This window comes from Epinephelus fuscoguttatus, linkage group LG22 (assembly GCF_011397635.1).
Source record: "Epinephelus fuscoguttatus linkage group LG22, E.fuscoguttatus.final_Chr_v1".
Taxonomy (NCBI): Eukaryota; Metazoa; Chordata; class Actinopteri; order Perciformes; family Serranidae; genus Epinephelus; species Epinephelus fuscoguttatus.
In genome coordinates this window covers 20,442,665-20,467,857 of record NC_064773.1, presented here as the reverse complement: position 1 = coordinate 20,467,857, position 25,193 = coordinate 20,442,665, and the positions used below count along the sequence as shown (strand labels likewise).

General features: G+C 41.2%; 1 long non-coding RNA gene across 1 annotated transcript in view; it reads left to right on the top strand.

Moving 5' to 3' along the window:
* The first annotated feature begins 6,119 nt into the window (after positions 1 to 6,119).
* Positions 6,120 to 25,193, top strand: part of LOC125882745 (uncharacterized) — a 95,965-nt gene continuing 76,891 nt past the window's right edge. The window contains exon 1 of the long non-coding RNA XR_007448407.1: positions 6,120 to 6,229. This is a non-coding gene — a long non-coding RNA (uncharacterized LOC125882745). The remainder of the gene's footprint in view (positions 6,230 to 25,193) is intronic.

The window sequence follows — 25,193 nt, the reverse complement described above, 5'->3', positions numbered from 1 at the left end:
TTATACTGGAAAAATGTACCACTAAATAGTGCTAAATTATATTGACATTTAGATGGACTAAATTATGTCCAAAAATAAAAGTCGACTCAGATCGGAGGTCTGTATTCTGATATCAATGCAGTAACTTGCATCAACAGATGCTCAGACTATCAATTTCCATGTACGTGTGTAAGTCAGCATGAATACTATATTCTGTATGCCTTCATGCTTGTATATTACACAGACTGATTTGCCTCATTGTCTAAGCTTTAGAAATAAAAGTAGCCCATACTATGCCACTCAATCCCTCTTCTCATTTACATCAAATCAAAGAAATTCAGGATTTTCCTCTGCAGTCAAACCAAGATGCACACAGGCTGTTATATAAAGTACAGACATGCACTCAGAGCACGAGGCAGTAATGGAGCTCACCAAAGCATGCACTGCTGCATCCTGCAAAACCACACCCATCTGAGTGACACACTGAGTTTTTAGGGAACCCCTATGACTTACAAGGCAATGACAGTGGAAGGAAACAACAGCAGATAGAGAAAGTGAGGTCAGGTAACCAAGAAACAGCCAGAGCTTTCTTTAATTTATTTCTGTCTGGCACCCTCCAACTATAGTGTAACAGTTATACTACCCTTTACCATATCTTAACAACACTGTGGTTGCCAGGCCAGGTTGTATCAGTAATACAAAAAGACATTATTACATTGTCGACATTCTTCGTTCTGTTATCATGACTTTCACTTTTCTGCATTCCTCTGCAGAGTCTCTGATTCTTACATTCTTTTTTTTTTTCTTTTTAAAATGCAATGGCATCGCCACTAACATGTGAACAATCCACTGTTTTGTCATAGCAAAGTAAAAAGCAGGCATTACTGACAGTATTGAACTAGAGCTATAAACAGCAGAGGAGAAAATACAACCAATAAAATGCTTTTTTCCAACACTACAGATAATATTAAGTCAACAAAATCAGACATTAAAAATGGCCTTTTTTATTTACATTGGATCACAAGACTACTGGTTTGGGAAAGGGACTGTACGCTACTCATAGATGTATAATAATAAGTAGATACCTGACGCCAAAATGGCACCCATTCAGTTCAATGAAAATGCTCATCTGGCCCATTCACAAAAAAGTTTATAGCTTCCGGGTTTAACTTTGCAGTATGTGACCCACTGAGTATGCACAATCATGTTTCCAGCTCGGGTAATACACTTTACATTGTGATGACATCACAGATTTACTAATATAAAACCTCCATGAATCAAAATGTAAAAAAAAAAGAATCATCATTGACCTTGTTTATGGTTAGCAGTGTCCTGTCAACAGTTTTACAGACGTCCCTTTTAGAATTGGTCTATGGAGAAAGTGGTTGCGGCGCGACAGGGAATTTTTTCGCTTTAAAACCATGAGTGACCGACCACTGGTAAAAACTGGAAGTAAGACAGAGAGCCAGTCCTGAGGGCCTGATGCGACTTTTCCAGCACCATCCTGCAGGCTAAGGTAGCGATTAGCAACATGGTGGATTTAGCAGCTAAAGAGCAAAATATTTCTTCCAGGAGTTTGCGGAGACCAAAACTAATGAAAAACAGAGTGAATATTAGACCTACATCCATCAGCTGATCTCAAACAGTCCAATCAACAGATGGAGCAGCTGATTGATGGAAGTAAGTCAGCTGATAGATCACATGATTCCTTTTTATGCAACGAATTGGTAAATCTCATTCAGGGTGCTCTATTTAAACTGCTCTGGCCTGCCTACTGTTGCTGCTCTCTCTGCAAGCCACCTCCACCCCAGCTCCTCCTCTTCATGCTGTGTCTGACTTATCAGTGTCATTTCTGTTTGTCACTGATGCTGCTCTGTTCTGTTCCTGGGGGGTCTTTACTGCTCTCCATGTAGGTGCATGGAAGGGCAGGGAGGTTTACTCTCTCTGCCTTAAAGCTTTCTACATAGACGCGTGGACGGGCAGAGAGGTGTGCTCTCTCCACCTTAGGCTTCCCATGTAGGCGCATGGAAGAGGCTTTCTACGTAGGCCTTGGAAAGGCAGAGAGGCCCCAGAACAGAGCCATACCAATAAATATAATACCGCAAATGGGAATTAAGTTTTCTTTGACTGACGTGGTCCTGACTGAACTCGGATTTAGAAGGGCCACGCTACATTTATTTGTATTCTACGCAAAACAAACTGTAAAGAGCAGTTACACAAACATTGTCGATGCATGTGAGCTTGCCACATCTGGCCTCCAACAGTGCTTTGTTCAGATCTTTTATTTTTAACTGTAGTCCTTCCTATGAATGCAGTTAGTTTTTTATCCGGAGAATCTGCTTTGGAAACTTTCTTGGATGCCTCTTATGGTTTTCTGCCACAGCTTCTGCCATACTCCTCGCTGCTGAATCGTTATGGTCCCAGATTTCTCTGCATTGCTTTTGTTCTGTGTCTCTCTCTGCTACTATCTTGTCTCTGCAAGCCGAAACACAAATGCCTGATTATCTTTTTGTACATAAGTGGAGTCTCAGACCCACTCAGACAAACTTCAGACACATTTAGAGAACAGTTTAGCTTAAATTACAATATCCCAGCAAGTCTGGTCTTCCTTCATTTATTTCATCACACTCCAGTCTTAAAGTAATGATCTTTGACACAGTCATGAAGTAAATGTCTGCTGTTCTTCATAACACAACCAGGATTAGACATTCTCAGCTCATGAGTAGAACAAAGATGACAGATTATTAAATAAGAATAAATTAACAATCCAAACTTTATATTGAAATTTACACAGATGATACTGTATCTGTTCTCATGGCATTCTGCTAAGAAATGCACACCACAGACACAAGATGCAGTCATGCCTCAGATACATACACAAACAAGAGAAGCCTTAAAACAACACAGAAACAGATATACTTTACACAGGTAGAGAACTGACTCCGCACCCCCGTACACACACATTCACACACTACAAGGAGCAGCTTCATGTAATTACAAGGGGAAGCACGTTGCACTGGAACATGGATTGTGACATGTAGAGCAAAACTGGAGTCTTTCATGAAGTGCTGGAGCTCAGTGAGCACGATGATGTGAGATCCAAACCCTCAGGGGAATACATGTGTCCCTTGCTATACACAGAACGCAGGAGGAACAGACAGCTGTTGTGTGTATAACTGTGTGTGGCTGAGATGTGGGTGTGGAAGTGTATGTGTTTACGGTGTTGTTCTATGAGCATATGCGGGCAGGTGTTTTGCAAATATGTGACTTTTTTATGACAGTAAATAATAGACGTAAGTATTTGAATGTTAACAGACGCTGAATCCATCCGCCCATCCGTTTTCATCCGCTTATCCGAAGGTAGGTCACAGGCAGCAGGCCAAGCAAAGCACCCCAGACGTCCCTTTCCCCAACAACTCTTTCCAGCTCCTCCTGGGGGACCCCAAGGTGTTCCCAGGCCTGATGAGATATGTAATTCCTCCAGCAGGTTTGCGGTCTGCCCCGGGGCCATCCTGATCAGATGCCCGAACCACCTCAAGTGACCACTTTCAAGGCGAAGGAGCAGCAGCTATACTCCAAGCTCCCTCTGGATGTCTGAGCTCCCCCTGTCTCTAAGGCTGAGCCCAGCCACCCCACAGAGGAAAGTCATTTTGGCCACTTGTATCCACGACCTCATTCTTTCCGTCATTACTCATAGCTTATGACCATAGGTGAGGGTTGGGACATAGATGCATTGAAAGCTTCGCCTTCCAGCTCAGCTTCACCACGATGGTCCAGCACAGCGCCTACATCACTGCAGACGCCGCACCAAACCACCGATCCATCTCACGCTCCATTCTACCCTCACTCATGAAAAAGACCACAAGATACTTAAACTCCCTCACCCTGGGCAGTAACTCTCTCCCAACCCAGAGTGGGGAATCCACCATTTTCTGGCAGAGAACCATGGCCTCAGACTTGGAGGTGCTGAATCTAATCCTGACTGCTTCACACTCGGCTGCAAACTAAATTAAAACCATGAAATGTATTGATTAGCAATTTCTAAAGCTCAGTTTGAAAATATGTTTTTCAATATTCAAAAATTTGGATCCAAAAATGTAAGTTTCACAATTAAAAAGAAAAAACAAGCAAACATTCAGGTTGCACATATTTGATTGGTTGAATTCAGATAAAATTTTCAACTTGAAACTTTACATCGGAATTGATTTAACAAATTTGAGCAACCTGAATCTATCATTCTGAAATTCTGAAGCTTAAATTGTTGGATTTCAATTTCAATTCAGTTTTTGAACTTGCAAATTCTGAATTTTAATATTTCAATTTCAAAGTGGTGAATTCAGAACAAATAATTTCAAATAAATGGTTTTCAAATTAACATATATTTCAATGCTATTATTTCAGTTGTGTTTAAAATTCAATATTACCTATTTAATGGCCGTTAAAATTCAAATACTTGTGTCTCTCATTTGCTTCCATACTTTTTCCATGTGTGAATCTGTGTCCCTGTATAAAGTAACTAACTGCCACTTGTGTGGTTGAGTCTTACCTGAGCTGCCTTTGTTGTAGATGTGTGTGTTGTATTTACATGTGTTGAGAGAAATGGGAACGACGGGAAGCTAAATGATGGTGATGGATGAGCGAGGCATCTGTAACTCACTTTGAATTTGTTTTTCCCGGAAGACAAAGAGAAGAGCATTATGAAAAACTTGTTTGCTCAGTCAATCCCTTGTTGAATGAGTGAGTCAGCCTGTGTCTGATAGCCTTCAGCAAGCCAAGTATCACTAAGATGCAACAGCGTCCTCCAAATCTGAATTTGCTTTCATAATGCCACTTTTCATTTCTGCTCAAGAACTATTAGCAGAAAGGAAAGCGATGACACAGTGGAAGTCCTTACAATTCACATTATTGCGACAAATGTAAATTAACTCAATTCTGGCTTGACTGTAGTGCAATCAACAGAGCTAAATGCTTGCTCTGAGGCAGAATGTAAATTATGCACAAATCTGGCTTCACACTGTTAATAATAGATTTAACCCCTCCAATTCCTTTTGTTAAATAAAGCCAAGATACGACTAAGGTTCAGTGCACAGTAATTCAGTGTAAAAAGTGCTGCCCTTCCACAAAAATGGTGGGTTGTCTTCCTAATGTACCACTATTATTAACGGAACAGTACGTGTTTAAATACAAACAGTATTCTTATTTTAAATTACAGTGATTTTATGTTGCTGCCAAGCAGAATAAAACGCCAGCGTTTACTAGATGGAGATGATGTGGGATTGGAAGCCGTAGAGCATTTTCCATTTCTTGACTGACAGAGCAGTTTGCATATGTAAGGCACACTCAAGCACGGTTTTGACTTGTGTGTATTCATGACAAAAGGAATGGAAAATCACTATTTTACATACCGCCACTTTGTCAAATCATAGTACAGTAAATCATGTTTTCATATTCTATGGCAGACGGCATTAATCTTTCCAGCTCAGTCAGGAAATCCTGATATAGTGGAGAGTCTGTGTGTATGTGAAAATCCAGGTGGGCACTGCACCTATTGTGTTGTTACAGTACATGATGCCAAACAATGTCTGTTTTGTGTGGATTGAAAGGGTCAGGATAAATAATCAGCATCCCTATTAGCTGTGCTTACACTAAACACTGCCGGCTACAAAAGCCAAGTTAACAATGAACTACTACAAATTGGGCCTGAGCCCAGTAGATAATCTGTATCCCTGTGTGGAGACTCTGCCTCAGTGGGTGTTTGTGGTCAGGTATAAACTCAGCAGTAGGTGGCGGCCTTGCAGAAACCCACCAGATTAGTAAAAATAATTTAAACTCTAGAGTAATTTTTGAGCTCACTCCAACTCCTGCAAACACTCACCTGCACCAATTCATCAAGTCAGCAGGTGTTGGCTGAGATACAGTTTTAAGAGTTAAAGACCTTTCTATGAACTCTCACCCAATGTGAAGGTTGTAGAGATGCTGTTAATTGAAGATTTACCCTGATGGTAGACTCACAAGTCAGTCTTTAGATGCAGAAGGCGGAGATCTCTGATTGTCTGGTGGCGAAACTACCCTGATGGTGAAGTTCTTAAGATTGTTTTGTGGATTTTTCCAGCAGGTGACGCCTGGAAGATCTGTTGGTTGTGGATTTAACCCACTGGTGAAGTTCTAGAGACTGTTCGTTTTGGATTCACAAGGCTGGTGAAGTTTTGACAGTGTTCGTCATCTGTTCCTCTCACTTCAAGGGAAACTGGTGAGTTTTTTTGAACATTTACTAAGCGTCTTCTTTGAGTTCACTGTCATCATGTAAAGTCTGCGAGGGCAGAGACCACAAGCCGCCGACAGACAGCCCTTGAAACTGTTTTACTCGTTGCCATGGAAACGTTAGAGTGACGATTACAATCATTGTAACTGTTGTCATATTTTGCCTGCTTATTTGCATCTGCAGATAACAAGCTCTCATGTGTAGGGTTGTTTTGTGAGTGGACAAAATACATTTCTGTACAACATATAGACTGCAGACTTTCACATACACACGATTGTAAATAAGGACCGAGCTATGACTAAATAAATCGGGTAGGCCTATTAGTTACATGAGAAGATCTTCTTTTGTTGTTTTTCGGCCACTTTTCTAGCCAATATATTTGGCATTACACTGCACAGCCTATTGAGCAGGCTGGAATAATACAATGCATTTTGATTCCCTCTACAGCCTGTATTTCTACGTTTCCATATCATGATGTTATTGAATATTATTTCTGGCCTACACGATTCAAGTATTGTTTTAATAGGCTACAGTAACTGTTAAACATCCCGTCAGTATTGCAATGAATTGTGGGCAATTAAATCAATGAAATCTGCTACAGTCTGCACCCCAGGTGGACTCTCTTAAAGTCTGCAGAAAGTCCGGTTTAGGCCCCTTGTGGACTGGAGTAATTGTGGATTTGGTCAGCCTTAAGCACACCCAGACTTCCCAGGAATACACCCGCTAAGTCTGCAAGTGTGGTGAAGTCCGGACATTTGCATTCAACCTTACGATTAGCCAGCAGACAATTTGAAGTAGTTTGCCTTGTGATCCAGCAGAGGGCGCTCTGAAATTTCAGCTTCAAAATATTAGCTCGACCTGTTGCATGCCCTCAAGACCTATCAGTAAAATAAGCTAAAGCAAAGATGATACCACAGTTCTGAGTTATACACTGTGGGCCGTTTAATAGAATAGACAAACGCATTATAAAAATAAATTTCGATTTGGACTTGGATTTGGTGGGGCCTCCGATTTGTTCATGTTTTAATGGTTACAGTCATATCACTAGTTCCAGTAAAGGTGCGGACACACCAAACCGACATCAAAGAACTAGCGGCGACAAAAGCCAACTGTTCCGTCGTCTACTTTGCCTCACGTCGCCCTGTGTCAGTTGCATTTGAACACACTACACGGACTACATCCGACGGCCAAGTGGCACGTACGTTCTGCGCCTGCGTGAGAGAGAGTGGAGTGACAGAGTGGTACATCCTGACAACCGAGGGGTTTCCTGTCTGTGCAGCCATGCACCGCAGCACCTCCATGGACTATTACATCCAGACAGTCCTGGTGTTTCCTCTGCAGGCTCCACTTCACTCAGCTGCCCGATAAACCCGCTGCTTCTTCCCACTTTAACCTGAATAACAAACCAGGGCTCGGTGCTCTGGTTGGATCCAAACGGAGAGCCGGGGCTAGCTCAGAGACTATCGGAGGCTAACTGGCTGTGCTTCCCTCTGGTCATGCTGCGGCTAGTCTGAGTGGGTGGAAGTTCGCTGCAAAGATCAACCTCTCATTGGGCGGAACAAGCCACCCGCTTAAGTCCTGCCCTACCACCTCCGGTTGCAGTTTTCAACACGTCCTTTACTAACTTTACAGTGTTTGATCTTGCGGGGATGTGGCCATTTTTCTGCCATGGTTCGCGTCCTGTAGGCGATATTTTTGTGGGCGTGTTACACCAAAACCTGTTTCCCCTCGGCAATATTTTTGCAAGCGCACCGTTGCTGTGGCACCGCCCAGAACGATTGTGATTGGTTGAAAGAAATACAAGCAGCCGGGGCGTTTTTTTCTCCAATCTTAAAGTGAAAGTCGGCCCAGCCAGACCTTTCTTTTCTTGAGAAAGGTCTGGTGAGCGAGACTATGCTGCGGCTAACGCTCCGCTAGCCGCTTCCAGCTAGCTCCAGTTTGTTATTCAGGTTAAAGTGGGAAGAAGCAGTGGGTCTGTAGGCAGCTAAGTGAAGTGAAGCCTGAGGAGGAAGCACCGGTTAGCTGGTTTCACTACAGGTAGATTCACTCGGCCAGAAAATAAAACCTAAACAACCAATCAGAGTGATCTCTCTCACCGACAAGCTCTGCTGCCAATTCAACATGCTCAATCGGCTGAGAAGCCGCCGCCGCCAAAGTGCCGACGGTGCGGGACACACCACAAAAACTAGGCCGACAGATGCTCACCGACGGCCCTACTTTGGTCGACGGCCAGACCATCGGCTTGGTGTGTCAGGGCCTTAACTCAGTCCTGAGCCAGTTTCTGTAATCCTGTTCCTGTTTCTTCACACTAACATTTGAGAATGTACATTGTCCTCAATGCACTGAACACACTTTTAGTTTGACGTGTTTATATTTTCTTTGTGTGATATACGTGTACTCTTAAAGCTCCTTCAGATTGAAAAAGAGAGAGAGAGTTCTGAGTTTAAATAGTTTTTGCCTGAGAGAGCTATTTGACATCAAAACATGTCTTCAGGCTGACTTATTTTCCTGCGTGCAGCGTGTTGTTCAGAATTCGGATATACTGCTTATTAAACAGAGATCCTGGCTGGTTGATTTTTCTACAAATTTAATGTTATTACATCGCAGGACAACATACCAAACATATTGTCGAGAGAATCAAATAAAACCTACCTCACTATCAATATTCAACATTCAAAACTGACCTGATGCCACCTCAATGATTATTAGTGTACATGGAAACAAGGCTGTAAAGTATCTATGTTTCTTTTAATGGTTGTAATCAATAGCAAGGACACACTGGTGTAACATTCCTGTGGCATTGGAAGCTGCAAACATTTATACTTTTAACAAAGGAGCAACATACTGTAGTGAGCAATGGGGACAACTCTCGCTAATTGCTTCACACCAATGCCACAACTAGCACTTTCCCTGAACACCAGTTTAATGTTAATTGCAAATGAAAGAGGTGCACTGTGCATAGAGCTACAGTGTGTGTACTATAAAAGCAACGCAGTTAATTGTTCTCTTTCCTACTGTAGCGATATAAGTTCACTAATTTCCCGAGAACTCTGCAGAGATGTGAAATTTTAGTGGATTGTGTTCGCTGTTAACAATATTCAAGAAGACATTACCCATGTTTTACTAGATGTAGCAATTACATGTAACATCCCATGTTTATATTACACTCTCGATTTCTCTCTCAAACACACACACACACACATTGTATATAGGTCACAGTGAGTCATTTGATTTGATTAGCAGATGGCTACTGACTGAGTATTAAAACTCCTTTATCCACTGCTTAAAGGTGTTTCCATTCATATTATACAACTGTGCGATCCAATCATCAGTCTTTACCTTATGGCAATGAATAAAGGTGTTTCATGGTCAGTCAGCAGCCTACCATCTCCACATTCAAACAACTTCTCATAAAGGCAGTAAAATATGCAATTTCACAGCTGCAGTCTGAGCACTAGGATGAAGGCGGATACTGATAAGCGTAAATGCTGTTATAACAGTCCAATCTCATTCCCAGGGCATCAAGTAAGGCAACTTGGTAAGTGGCCATCCACGTGTGATTCCGATGCACAAGGCACTCATTAGTGTCTGTCTAAGATGAACCAGTCTTTCAACAAATTCTTGATGATTTTATTAGGGCTGTAGTCAACCTAAGAAAATCTTGGTCGACTAAAGTCGTACATAATCTTCAACTAATCAATTAGTCGTGGGAAAAAAAAAAATATGCACGTTATTTTAACTTCTGCGGTGGTGTGTCTGTGTCACTCTGCAGTTACACCTCCATAACACTAGTCAGCGGTGGAGGACTGTGTTAAGTGCTGTAAAGTTTAGTTCAAATCAAACTTTATTTATATAGTTGATTCAAAACACACATTAAACATGGCTTAATAGAGACAATTTCAAACACAAGTACGCAAACTGGCTTCACTATAAATCGCCGAACTGACAGACAAACACTTGTCTTCATCTGGACACATTTCCCCCACCAATACAACATGCTAACGTTATTAGCACAAGTCTATGGCGTTTTATATTGTATAAATTAGTGTAGTGTCTAGCAATCTTTTCCTCTTCTCATATAAAACCAGGCACAACAGCAACATGTAACAAAGGTAACGTTACGTAATTTGGCTCCATTACAACTCACAACATTCACCGACAAAACAACTGTCTTACTAAACACGTTTTCCAAGCAAATACAACATGCTAACGTTATTAGCGCCAGCCTATGGCATTTTACACTGTATGAATTAGCCTAGCGACAAGCGGAGATTTCCTCTGCTCATATGAAGCCAGGATAAATCACACACGCGACTTACAATGCTATTTTACTGGAGGCTTTACTGTCTTCACAACTTATTGTTTCTTATCTGTGAAATACAAGTAAATACAAGCTTCGTTCCCACTGAGGGAAATGGTTTCAGCTTACAGAAACAGACAGGAGGTCTGCGTCACCGCGACGCTGAGCGTGATGGTGGGCGAGTCCAACTTTCTGTCAACAACAGGGGTGTTTTGAAAACACCCTCATTTTCACAGGTAACTTAGCCTGTCCCCCCCTGCGCAGGAAAAAATGCATTAATCCTGGAAAGCTGTTGATGAAGCACTTTTCTCCTTATGAAAGTAACACAGCGATTATTCGACTATGAGAATTTGGTCGGACGAAAGCATAGTGACCAAATAATCCACTAGTCGACCAGGAGACTACAGTCCTACATTTTATAAACCTTTATCATTGCAGTGCTGGGTGCACATGCACAGGCCTCACTTCCAAACCCACAGTTCTCCATAAATGAATGTAGAAATGCTCTTAAACATCTGTTTGCATATCAGTACTTGTGCCCCTCCACCATGCATCACACCTGTCAATGAGATGTCTGCGAGGTTCTCCAACCGTGCCAGAGCAGCTGTCACTATGCACAGCTGTGGTTATTTGTAGTGGCCGTACCACTAATTCTTCCCATTTCTGCAAACCACCACTGCAGTAAAATCTCAAATATCATTATAATCAAATGTCAGAAGGATAATTAATGATTCATTTATAGCGCTTATGTTAAAATGGATTTTATAAAGTGCCTTACAGGATGAAATGAATCATTAACAGGGAAATTAATGTAAATAAAAATAATGATGAAATTCATCACTCATAATTTGAAATTAACTTTATGAATGCACCTTTGATTGACATGTTACAGAGCACTGTGGAGACTGCAAGAAAAATTATACAATCAGTGAAATTGGCAAATAACCTCAAAACAAGGTTATCGGTCTCTTAAATTATATCCAGTCTCCTCCTTATCAAATCACATATAGCTATCTCGGCTAAAATTGCGTGTATGCCTGGTATGAAGTATACTTTAGGTGCACATTTTCACCACAGTGCCCCATTTATAAATACTAGAAGTGGGACTCACCAGAGCACTCACGATGCGATATTATCACGATATTGCAATATGCTAAGTATTGCTATACAATACATTGCGATATATTGTGATTTATTACCTTTTTTCTCAACTCAAAATTATATACCCAAATGAAAACTTTGTCAACATCAGTTTACCTCCACAAGATACATTTCAGTCTGTTAATCTGACTTTAATCATTTTGCTGCAAGAAAAATGTGATGCAAAGCAGACAGACTGACCAACAGCGTCTTAAAACCTGTCAGAAATGCTGCATACGGCTGACAAACTGAACTGTTGGCAGATTTAACACCCCCTGCGAGGCCAGATTAAGCTTGAGTGAAACGCTTCGCATGCAGGTATTCCGCTTTCTGAATAGCATCACTTGTCTGTTACAACGATAAAATTTCGTCGACAATCCCCCCATTCTTGTGCTGCATTTTGGAGGAGGTCTGTGGTGTTTGCTTTGGTGTGGCTTTCATGTACTGCTCTAGTTTGGAGAACGTGAGACAGCAGCCGCCAGTTCTCTGTGAGATAATGTGCGGTAATAGTCTCATATGAATCCACAACACATTCTCACTCCGACCTCATCACATATTGGCATTTTGGTCATGGACTTTCCACGTGCACATACCACGGGCAAGATATCCAGGGTGCGTTGGTTGTTGATGTTCTGGGACACTGTGTGAAGTTCTCTTCTTCAAGATACACTTCTGTTTTCACAGGGAACATTTACATAGAGTCTCTTTCAAAATAAATGCACTACATTGGTACAACACTACAAATTGCATTTTTTTTCCCAACAAAAGCACATGGTTGGGTTTGACCTTCACCGTCTTAACTTTAGTCCTTGTCCCGCTGTGTTTCCCTATGGCGCTGCAAGTCAATGCCCAAGCGCCAGATTTCGACGACTTCAGAGTGAGACCATGCTCGAATCCACTGACCTTGAGGTCCATGCATTACAAGTCAATGCCAACCTTCCTGCTGTACTCAAAGATTCCTCAACTTCAGCTTCACTTCTCTGTAGAGCTTGGGTACGGCTATGTTGGTGGAAAAAATGTTGGTACAGAGTCAGATACGTGGGTTCCAGTGTTTTTAGCATGTAACAAAAGCTTTGTTTTCAACACTGCCGCACAGTGCGCAATTCCGACGGTGCGCTTCTGATTTCTTTCTGCAGTGCCTCCATCTTTATTTTTAGGTAACTTCCTGCCAAATGCTGCAGACTGAGACCTCTGCTGACCTCACCAGGAAACAAAACATCAGCACCATCTAGTGGCCTGAGAGAGCAATTGATTTTATTATTCTAGTAACAAAAGTTGTATTAAAATGTATATTTGCAAAAGTGAATAATGTGTATAATAAAAGATCGATACTTGGCGTCTGTGTTTTGATACAATATCACCACGCAATATATCCCAATACTGTATCAATTTTTTTCCCATCCCTAATAACTATAATTTTATGTGTGGGAAAAGGCGTTTGCATGGTTTTTGCGCGTACACATGCTAAGAAGCCGTAGTGAATTAAAATCAGTAATGCAGATAAATTAAAATGTAATGTGGTTCAGTTTGAAAAGTGGCCACTTGGACTTGTCTTGGAGGTCTTTTGACTTTCACAGTATTTCACTAATGTGCCCCACATTAAACAACAATTTAAAAACCGTAGATTCTTTTTTCCTCCAAATGATCCTATTACTGATAAAGACAAAAGAGGTGCACACAGAGTCTTTAAACATATAAGAGCCACCGGGCAAACAGAGTCCCACACATCTCACGGGGTAATTGGGCTGTCAGAGTGCAACCGAGACTCCTTATGACCCATAATGGTCATGCTTACCAATACTTTGACCTTGTGCACCAGCGATGATGAAAGAGGCTAATTTCTACTGTGTGGGAGGCCACTGTGATGCATGGCATAATTTTTAGCCTGCTTGGAGATGCTCTCGGGACGTTCTGTGTATCGCTAAAGGTCAATTCGAAAAGGTCACACGCTGATGGAATACACAAATATCCAAAAATATTGAGTATTTTGGGGGGGGGGGGGTATTGGTAGGGGCATGAAATAAAGAACATATCTGCATTTTCAAACATATGAAAATACCTGACGAACACCAGTGTGGACGTACATTGTTTAGTGATTTATTGAAACACACATAAAAGCAGCACATATATATCTGTAATGTACAGTAGCTTTTGTTCCTCTCCCTGTTCCTTCAAAAGTGCACAAAAACAACCCACACGTACAATTGCAAACTTCTTGCATTCAGACCATATGTTGTTGTTGATCTAATGACATCTGAGTTGTGTATGTGAAACTCAAGCCCAACTTAATTTCATCGAGTCATCTTCATCTCCCCAAAGCTCCGTCTGACGTAACATGTTTTTCCCACTCCACACCAACTGCTCTCAGCCAAGAAACTTTCTGGACATGGATCAGAGTTTGAAGATGTTTGTGCGATTAAAGGGGTGTGTGAGATAATGCGTGCATAATCTGCGGCATAATTAGACCATAATGGCGGGACTCCCCTGGGAGAGAGATGGAAAGATGCAGGTAGAGATGCAGGCAGAGATAGAGAGAAGGGGAACAGGGGAGAGAAGAAAGGAGACAAAAGGGAGGGTGACAGAAAAAGATGATGATAAAAGAGTCATGGAGTCAATAGAGACATGAAGAGAGAGATAAATTAAGGAGAAGCTGCTGAAATTAAGGCAAAAGACGCACTGACAGGGCTAAACAAACACTGCTATTTGTATTTCATTCTGTTTTGTTGGTACACAATAGACGCATCCTCTCTGTTGTGTCGTGTTTCTGCACTGGGGCCATTTCTCTGGGCTACATCTTTTATAGCTTATATGAATGTGTGTATAAATGTATGCCTTCACATGTCTTAGCGCATGCATGTGCATGCACGTAAGCGTGTGTGAGATCCTCTTGGCTCCAGACGCCAAACTGTGAATAGGAGTGGGATGAGAGCAGCTCTATTTTGAGGTCTGGAGCCATGTCCGTCTGTCAGTGTGGGGAGAGAGATAAACCATTATACAACAAACACACACACACACACACACGCACACACAGAAAGAGGGGGGCTGAGTAGGTTTGAAAGCTTGTTTGCTAGTCTTCAGAAATATACATTTCATACACTGCTTTTGCGGTATTGTTTCTGATTAACACCGATGGAGTTCCGAAGTTAGAAAACCAAACAGAACGGGAAGAGACAGATATTGAAAGGAAGTGAGGACTGTAGAGACAGAAGAAAATAGATGCAGCAGCAGACTGGAGCATATTGGCATCGCAGAACTGCTTTTAGCTTCTCATAGATCAGTGTCCTTATATATGCAGGCTAATAGGTAACAAGAAATCGCAGTAAAGAAATGCCAAAGAGATGTTTGAGTTAGTTTACAAACAGTTTTTCCACTATCACCATGGATACAACGTAGGGCTGTCAGCGTTAACTTGTCAATCACGATGCGACAAGGTCCGATCATAACGCATTATTTGGTTTCTTGTAATCGTCTCTTCGTCACACCCTAGTCAAGCTGTGTAGTGTCTCTCTGCTTCTTGCTGCCACAGTGATGGAAAATAAGACATCACTGACCTTTTTTAATGGGTTATTTCTCTTGAATATCTCAGCGACAGTTCAGTTGACAAGTCAAAAGTAAAATGCACCTGCAGAGAAAACACAGTTAGTGTCTCTCTGGGTCACCGCTGCTGTTGGTCAGTGAAGAAAAGTACAGCAGCTATACCCTGGGCATCAGAGCGTGATGTAAGTCCATGTTGTTGAGGGTGCTTTCAGACCTAGAGTTGTCTTGCTTTGGTTTGAATCAGGGACTATTGTTGTTCCAAAGTTGCATATTTGCTGAGAGTTGGTTCGTGTTCTCACAGCAGCATTTACAAGCAGACCAGATAAAATACCTTGCTCAAGAAAGCTGCTCTTGATTGGTCAGAATTTCCTTGTGGGAAAAATCCAGGAAGTAAACAAACGTTGAAGAAGAGTACACTTGCAAGATAAATGTGACACTTTCTAATGTGACAATGGAGGGACAACTACGCAGGTTGATTTTAGCGCTGGTCATCGTGGACTATATTGCTGTCATTGTTCATTTTAGTCAAACCATACAGTTTGAAAACGAGGCGCGGCTCCAACTAGAAAACAATGTTTTGATGCATTGGATGTGCTGAATGTTACCACCTCTTCAAAAAGGTCTCGGTCTGGTTGTTTTGATGCACACTAGAATGTGATTGCTGTGTTCACACCCGCCCAAACGAACCGCAATTAGGGGGCAAACTAACTTGAGTTCGATTGAACCGAACTGAACCAAACAGGGCAGGTTTGAAAGCACCCTTAGGTCTCAAGCCAGTGTCAGTGGGAGGATCATCGCTGTGATGTGATGTGTGTTTCTCTGTCTGAGCTCCTCCAAGAGGTTGGGTCTTGAAAGAGTTAAGTCTGCCGCTGCAAACTGACTGACTGGACAAACAAACTACAGACTCAGTGGGCTGAACTCTTGAGATTCTGGGATGATTTTTCACACACACACACACACACACACACACACAAGATTAATCATTTGACAACCCAAATACAAAAATTACCATCATTACTTTGCATGTAGATACAGTTGTTTTTGTCATGAGAACTGTCACACTAAACACGAATATTAAACTGCAAAAAGTGATTTTTTAAATTCGGAACAAGATCGATTTTTCTGAACTTTAGCGCCGCAAGTTAAGGCATTAATCAATCATGTGCAGAATGACATTACATCACATCACAGCAATGGCGGAACCATAGAAATAGAACCAGAGCAGAATTGACATTTCCATTTCAATCAACGTAGCAGGATAGTCACCGTTATTATTTGAACCATTGTGTTAATGCTGTAGTGCACTGACCTCTGTTATTTTGTTAGTGCCTACGTCTGTCAGCACGCTACAACTGACCTGAGGCTTTTTTGGAGTAGTACATATTTAACTAAGATATTTGTTCTTTTAAAATATTACAATAATTATATTTTTCCTATTCTTCTGTCACCATTGATTGGTTGTTTGTTAAAACATGATTTACTGTAACTGCCTCTGAAGAGTGAGAGCGATCCACTGCTTAGTGGACAACTGAGGGGAACACATCGCAGGAGTAAACAGCATGCAGATCAGCATGCTTTCACATCTATGGTGATTGTTAGAACAGTGCACTCACTGAATAGACGACTAACAAGACTAACTTAGAAGGTTTTGGTGAGTTTTGTTTTGTTTCCATTTAAGTGTGATTGAAGTGTGTTTTACCATCAGTTAGCAAAGCAATCAAGCCAGTGTTTGTCTTACCCCCAATTTCCACCAGATGCGTGTTGGTTGCGTCTGCGCTTTGGAACGGCAGCGGAGCCGATAGGATTCAATTCTAGTCAATGTGTGTGTTTCCACTGGCTGTGGCTGTGCTGCGTTCCGGCTCCGTCACAGCTGCGGCGCTCCGGAGCCCTCCGCAACAGATACGCAGGACTTCTATTTTTGCCGGATGCCGGAGCACAACGCAGCAATTCAGCACAGAGCAGATCGTGTGGGGCAGGAAGTCATGCACAGAAACAAAATAAAACATCCGGTTAATTTTCAAAATAAAATACACAGTGTTCAGGGCGGATCATATTTCCCTGCACTACACCTTGAAAACTACATAATGGGCAGAGGCAGGCCTGAAGTCAACAGGTCAGAGGTTTTCAGATGTCATTTCACCCTGTTGACACCATGGATGAGGAGATGTTAATCATGGAGGTGCACCGAGATGTCTTCCAGCGGAGCTGCACTGCTCCGCACAGCAAATGCAGCCGGTGGGTATTGACAGACGGCGGAGCATGCAGCGGATAACCAGCGCTGCTGTTCCGCAACGGACACGCATCCAGTGGAATTCCAGCATTACGGCAGATTTATACTTGTGCATCAGCTCAATGCACATGACCTACGTCACTGTGAGCATTTGTACTTGTACGGTGGTGTGTCTGTGTCACTCTGCAGTTACACCTCCAAAACACTAGTCGGCGGTGGGGTTTCTGTAAAGTGCTGTAAAGTTTGGTTGATTCAAAACACACGTTAAACACACATTAAACATGGCTTAACAGAGACTATTTCAAACACAAGTACACAAATCAGCTTCACTATAAGTCGCAGCATTCACAGACAAACACTTGTCTGTATTTGGACACATTTTCCCCACAAATGCAACATGCTAATGTTATTAGCACAAGCCTATGACATTTTACGTTGTATAAATTAGCCTAGTGGCTAGCGGACTTTTCCTCGACTCATATGAAGCCAGGGACAACAGCAACATTTAACAAAGTTAACGTTACAAAACTCAGCTCCATTACAACTCACAAAGTTCACCGGTAAAACAACTGTCTTATGCTAAACATGTTTTCCAAACAAATATAACATGCTAACGTTATTAGCACAAGCCTATGGCATTTTATATTGAATAAATGAGCCTCACAACTAGTGGAGTTTTCCTCTAATCATATGAAGCCAGGATAAATCACACAAAAGACAATAAATGCTATTTTGTGAAGGTTTTATTGTCTTCACGATTTATTGTTTCTTATCTGTGAAATTAAAGTGAATAAAAGCTTCGTTTCCACTGAGGGAAATGGTTTCAGCTTACAATAATAGAGAGGAGGTCTCGGTCCCCGTGACATGTAGTTACATTTTTGGGGAGGTGCATATTAGGCTATGGTGTAGGCTCTACGTCGACTCAGACGTATAAATTTCGCTTTATTTCAGTGAAAGAGAGAAACTTGGATCGGTGCACAAATGTATTTTTCTGTTTTATCAGAAAAAAAGACAAATAGACCAAAACAGAGTTCTCAAACCAGTGAGCGTGATGAACTACATGGCCCCACTGATGTGTGTCATCACCATAACAGCCAACAACAATTGTCATTTTCTTGTGAACCATTTAAATAACCCTCAGCAAACAGTTCAGTGTCGTTTCTGTCCGTTCTATTTCTATGGGCGGACTTGCTGCAATAGTCACAAATATGCATTTGCATGGAGTTTCTTCAACATGCCCTCGGTGTGTTAAGGTCCAAATTCTGAATAGATACAAAAATTCACCAAAGAGGTGTAACGACCATGAATACAAAGCAACCATCTTCATCCATTTTTTTTAATACAACACAGCACGTTCTGTCCTCTTTCAAGCTTAGTTTTTTAAACCCAAACCCAGTGTAGTCAAATCTCTATCTCTCAATCTGCATCGACCCCAACTCATTTAAAAGTCATGTTCAATTTCACACATCCCACCCTTTTACCAGGCGAATATGAACCAATATATTTTTTATCTGATATTTTATCTCGTAGATATACTGGCCCCAAAAATCCAGGAATGGTTGGGTTCTAATAAATACTCCTGCTATTAAATTTTGAAAGTTAGAAAATGAAATAAGGCAGGAGAGGAAAGATGGGTATGAATAGAAAGCAAGGAATATGGAAACGGCAAAATATAGACAGAAGAAACGGCGGGTCAGGGAACTGGAGAGGCGACTAAAAACTGAGATATAGGGGAAGTAAGTCAGTTTGACACAAGGGAAAGTTCAGTACGTGAATGTGAATAAACAAATATATATGCTCAAAATTTTACCACATCTTAACAGCCTCTAAAAGAGCTCCACAGGGCTACATACAGTAGCGTCTTTGCACTTCCTCATGTGGAACAATAGATATAAACAGTAAAGTAAAATTAAAGTTTGTGAGAAAAGGTGAGTGGGAGGGAGAGGAGGCGGGAGGAACCAGACTGAAGAGAATGTACAAAGCATACGAGTTTGAGAGATTGAGTTCTTCTCTACTACTTCGGTATGATGTTATTACACCTGCTGTCTCTCACACACACACACACGCACTGTCACATCTAAGCCTGCATTGTTGCGATCCGGTAAGACAGAATAAATTACTCTGTCTTACCGCATTTCATGCATGACTGCATATGCACACACACACACAAACAAATGCACATGCACACGCTCATCTTCACAACTACCAGCGCATGGAGGAGCAGGCACAATGAATACAATCGCTGTAAGAAAATAAAGTACATACATATATGCTACCACACACAGACAGATACCAGGGAATAAGAACTATGTGCTCAGAGAGAATCCAGGTTCAGCATAGACAGACCTGCGTGATGGCAAAATGACTGAATAGTTGGTTTTCATTCGAATAAAAACGCCTCCATTACACACAGCCAAGGCCGCTTTCACCGTCCATCACTCCGTAACAGCACGCAAAGTTGCAAAGCAATTTTGTATTCTTTCTCCTCGACAAATACGCTCTTTCAAACTGTCCCTGTCTACCGCTTTCAAGGATGTGCAATAGAAAAAAATAAAATAAAATCTCACTTTATTTGAGGGCGCACTTATCTTTGGCTTTTGTTAAGTGACCCCGGAGAGTACATCATTTCTGCAGAGGGAGCGTGCTCAGTGGCTCCATAACGGCTTGAGAATCAAAGCACAGAGGCAGAGTCATAACAGTTTTAGAATTGCACAAGAAGAAGAGACTCAAGAGAGTTCATTTCTTTGCTTACAATGAACAATCAGGGCATGTGCCAGTGAGATTAGATAAAGGCGGCCTTTAGTAATTGAATGAAAAGATTAATTTACATGTGAAAGAGCAAAAGACTTCACATCGACGCTGTGACTGTAACTACCCCAGAAGGGTAGGTGTAGCGGAAAGCCTCCCAGCATGCACCAGGGCAACGGCATCCAGTATTTATTATTTTTTTAATTGTGTTAGACATTTTGTTCTAAACTGTTCCCACAGATCATCTGTTGTTATTCAGTCAGTATTGGGAGCAAATATGATGAGAACCTGAGTGTATAAGTGTGTAGGTTTTGTGATTCACATTCAGATGTGAATTCAAAGATGATGGTCTGTTGATGCTCTACAGTGTAGGTTCTTCTTCGACGAAGAGCCTACACTGTACCCTGCGCTATAGTCTGACATGCACCTCCCCAGAAATGTAACTACACGTTGCAGCGAGGCAGACCTCCTGTCTATTTTTTTAACTGAAACCATTTCCCTCAGTGGAAACGAAGCTTTTAATTTCACAGAAAACGATCAATAAATTGTGAAGACAATAGAGCCTCCACTAAAAATAGCATTTTAAGTCTTGTGTGTGATTTATCCTGGCGTCATATGAGCAGAGAAAATCTCTGCTCATCGCAAGGCTAATTTATACAGTGTAAAATGCCATTGGCTTATGGTAATAACGTTAGCATGTTGTATTTGTTTAGAAAACGTGTTTAGTATAAGACAGTTGTTTTGTCGGTGAACCTTGTGAGTTGTAATGGAGCTGAATTATGTAACGTTACCTTTGTTAAACATTTCTGTTGTCCCTGGCTTTAATATGAGTCAAGGAAAAGTCTGCTAGCCACTAGGCTAATTTATACAATGTAAAATGCCATAGGCTTGTGTTAATAATGTTAGCATGTTGTATTTGTGGGGAAAATGTGTCCAGATAAAGACAAGTGTTTGTCTTTGAATGCTGCGAGTTATAGTGAAGCTGATTTGTGTACTTGTGTTTGAAACTGTCTAAGCCATGTTCAATGTGTGTTTTGAATCAGGTAAACTTCAGTAGCACTTCACAGAAACTCCGCCACTGACTAATGTGTTGGAGGTGTAACTGCAGAGTGACACAGACACACCGCTGCACAAGTATAAATGCTCACAACAGCGTAGGCCACTTGCATAGGCTACAGTGTAGGCTCTGCCTAAAGCTGACACACAAGTATAAATCCCATTTAAGCCAAGGAGGGTGGCTGGCATTAATGTTAAAATCTCGATGCAGAGCCTACGCCACCGGTATGGCGTTGATTCAGTGCAGAAGTATCAATTCTGCTTTAGCTGTAACGTTAGCAAGCTCAGGTAAGCTAGCAGTAGAGGCACGCTTCCTTCTGTGCATTGATATGGTGGGTGTAGTTTGGTAGAAAGAAAACAGTTCCTACATGAAACTGCTCACAACAAGGTCTGTGGATTATCTTTAGTAACTCGGTCATGATTTCTGGAAAGAGACATTGCTGTTGAGTTTTTCAGATGAATTCTTTCGGCACTTTGAGCACCACAAGCTGAGTGTCATCTAGTTCCATTATGTGAGAGAAGGCAGACATCTCTACAGCCGATATCTCCAACACTCTGCAACTCACACCAAAACAATCTAGACTGATAAATAGCACTACAGGTAAGAAGGAAAATAGGATTTTTTGATTTGGGGGCAAACTGTCCCTTTTTAAAAGATTCATCTTGTTGGTCTTTTTTAATCAACTAATTTATGATTGACCAATTGTTTCATTTTATTGTTAACATTGAGAGATTGCTGTGTTATTCTTGGTCAAAATTAATTCATTAATGTATTCACCACAATCTGATGAAAAGTTCATCCCTGATTACCTTACAATAAAAGCTGTATTACTTTACATTTTTATTGTGTTGCTCAGCTATTCAAACACTCCTCAAGAACTATATTGTATGTCAGAGCATACACGTTAAATGATTAGAAAAGCAATAAGCAGCTTCGGCCTACTTTACACCTCTTAGCTGTTCTTAAATCACTGTAAAGCACTGTGTGCGCCGGCGGCTAATTGTTTAAATACCATATAGGAACAGTGCTTGGAGAGACATCATCAGTGGAGTAGACCACAGTAATAGAGGTGGTGTAATCCAGTTGGGCACTTCCCATCCTAGATTTTCAGTTGAATTCAGCTCATGATGATTTGTGAGGCCGAAGCCTACGCGAGGCCAAACTGTTGATAGCTGTATACTCACTCTCTGCTGCTGTGAGGGACCTCAGCAGTTATTGTGCCAAGTGCGCTGACCTTGGAAGACGTGGAAGAGTGGGGGGGAAAAAAGAAGATTAATTTTTTCTTCACACATGCAGCTCTTATACGACGGTGTATTGGAGGTGTGGAGCTGCTCCGCAACTTGAAACTTATGACTACCCCATAGAGGAGAGTGTGACTGCGTGGATTATGAGAATCTGTGCTCCCAAAACTTTATTATGAACACTAAATTCTTTATCTGGGGAGCATAAAACTAGCGTTGTATGCAGTGTCCAATATTTCCTCGGTGACAGATTCATCATTCATTTTGATCAAACAATCCGACTGAATAAAAAATTCACGTTTGCTTGTGCCCATCCACACAAATTCAAAATATAATGTCAATGTATCATACCAAATGATGAAAAAATGTAAATTTCTAAATAGTTTTAGGCCCAAATAATATGTAAATTAAGACTGTCACCATCAATAACAATCCATAATGATTTAGAGCTGAACTGAATTAATTCAAATGTCAGCAAACATTTTTGTTTCAAACATTTTTAAACTAAATACATTTGTGTAGATGTGAGACAATTAGTCAATTAACTAGTCGAAATAATGAGGAACTATGATTGTGTCTCTAGGGACGGCAGTGTCGGTCAGTCATCTCAACGACAGGTCAGTCAGGGGAGACTTGTTCTGAGAGAAAAGAATATTTATTTACATGTGCACATAAGTATGAGAAATGTGAAAAGTCTTTGGCGATTAGATCCCATCATCATGTCACATATTCCAGGAGGGTGGTAAAGATGTAGTAGATTAGGGATCCCCCTATGGAGTCTAGACGCTGGTGGTGGGGATGAGATGAGATGAAGAGGGAGCTGAGGGTGTGGATGTGAAGAGGAGTGGGCTTTTGATGAGCTCGTCCTGGGCTCTGGATAAGGTGACTGGAGGGGAATGGGGTGGAGGAGGGTGAATTGTGGATGGATATAGCATAAAGAAAATCTTCCTGATTGAACTCATTTGGATGGATTGTGTTTTTATTAAGAGAAATGTGATGTTTGTCTGTATTTTACAGTACATTACTGTAAACTGAATATTGTTGGTGTTAGTCATACACAAGATATTTCACCTCGGGCTCTTGGAATTTATAATGGATATGTTTCCCCTTTTGACATTTTATTTTGCAAAACATGCTAAAATCAATTCATTGCAAAACAACTTTTGGTTGTAGCCCTGCTTTTGGTTTTGGGAGTTGTGGCAAGACAGTGTACACAATTTGAAGATGGGACCTGGGGCTCTTTGAACTTATGGGTGCTCTTCCAGAGGTGTGGACTCGAATCACAGCAAGTCAGACTCAAGTCACAAATTTCATGACTTTAGACTGGACCTGACAAAATAAAAAAAAAGGACTTGCAATTCAACTACGAATTTAACACAAATGACTCGTGACTTCACGTTGACTAGGCTTTTGACTTGGAAATGCAGGATACCTTCATCCAAGCCCAAAGACTCAAAAGTAATGCTCTTTAAAAGGTTGCCACAAACCACTTTATTTCCCTTCATTTCCTGAATCAGTTAACATTAACACTATTCATTCCTAGCAAGTCTCCAGATCCATTTTGTTTGAACCAATCCCACAGCATCCAATGAAGTTGCAGGAAAGAACCATGAAGAAAGAAAGCTAAGTTAGTCAGCACCAATTGGAAAAAAATGAAACCAAAGATAATTTTGTTTATGTAAAAATACTAATTACAGTACGCAAAACATGGGTGGAAAATCACAGATGAAGACACAACAACCTCCAACTACCTTGTTTCAACAAATAAAAAAAAATTAATTTTATTTATGTTAACCATGTAATATATTTTTCTACTCTATTGTTAAAATGGCATCGCATTTGGTGTTGCAGCCCGGTCTCAATCCGAAGTTGTCAAAATTCGGCACTTGGGCAGTGACTTGCAGCACCAGACACTGACAATAAAAGCCGTCCTTTAACGGCATGTCTGGTAGCTGTTATGGTTTAACTGAGCTCGGCGGGGAAATGTGGCGGAACAAGGACGAAAGATAAGGTGGCAAAAGTCCGAGTAGGATGAGTCCAACAAATATCGACTTTCCGGGAGAGAAGTGTTCGCGTCCCGTAAGATTATAAAGCCAAACTCGCTTTTTTTTTTCGTAAACCCAACCATGTGCTTTTGTTGTTGGACGAAAAAAAAAAGTCAATTTGTGGTGTTGTACCAATGTAGTACATTTATTTTGAAAGAGACTATGAATGGTAAATTTCCTGTGAAAACGGAAGTGTATTTTGGAAGAAGACAATGCATGTAACAGGCTAAGGTTGACACGCTGTCCCAGAACGTCAACAACAAGGGTACCTCTCACGTTGTATCTGGACGTGGAAAGTCCATGATCAAACGTGGATATCTGACAAGGTCGGAGTGAGAATGTGTTGTTGGTGAGTTTTTTAGGACTCAAAACTCAAAGTTTAGGGCTTTGTAGTTGACCTGGGACTTGAGTGCAAAGATTTGGGATTTACTTGATATTTGCAAGACAGTGACTTGGTCCCACCTCTGCTTCTTATTATTGATTGACATTTTTATAGTACAATTAAACAGCTGATTGAAGCAGTAACTGACAGATTAACTGAATAAGAATAAATTCTAATATGAGGAGAGACTTGTGCAGCTATAGTGACACCACTGACACATCCAATCAGCTGAATGTTTTCTATAGTTTGCATACATTCCTAGTCAGACTCCC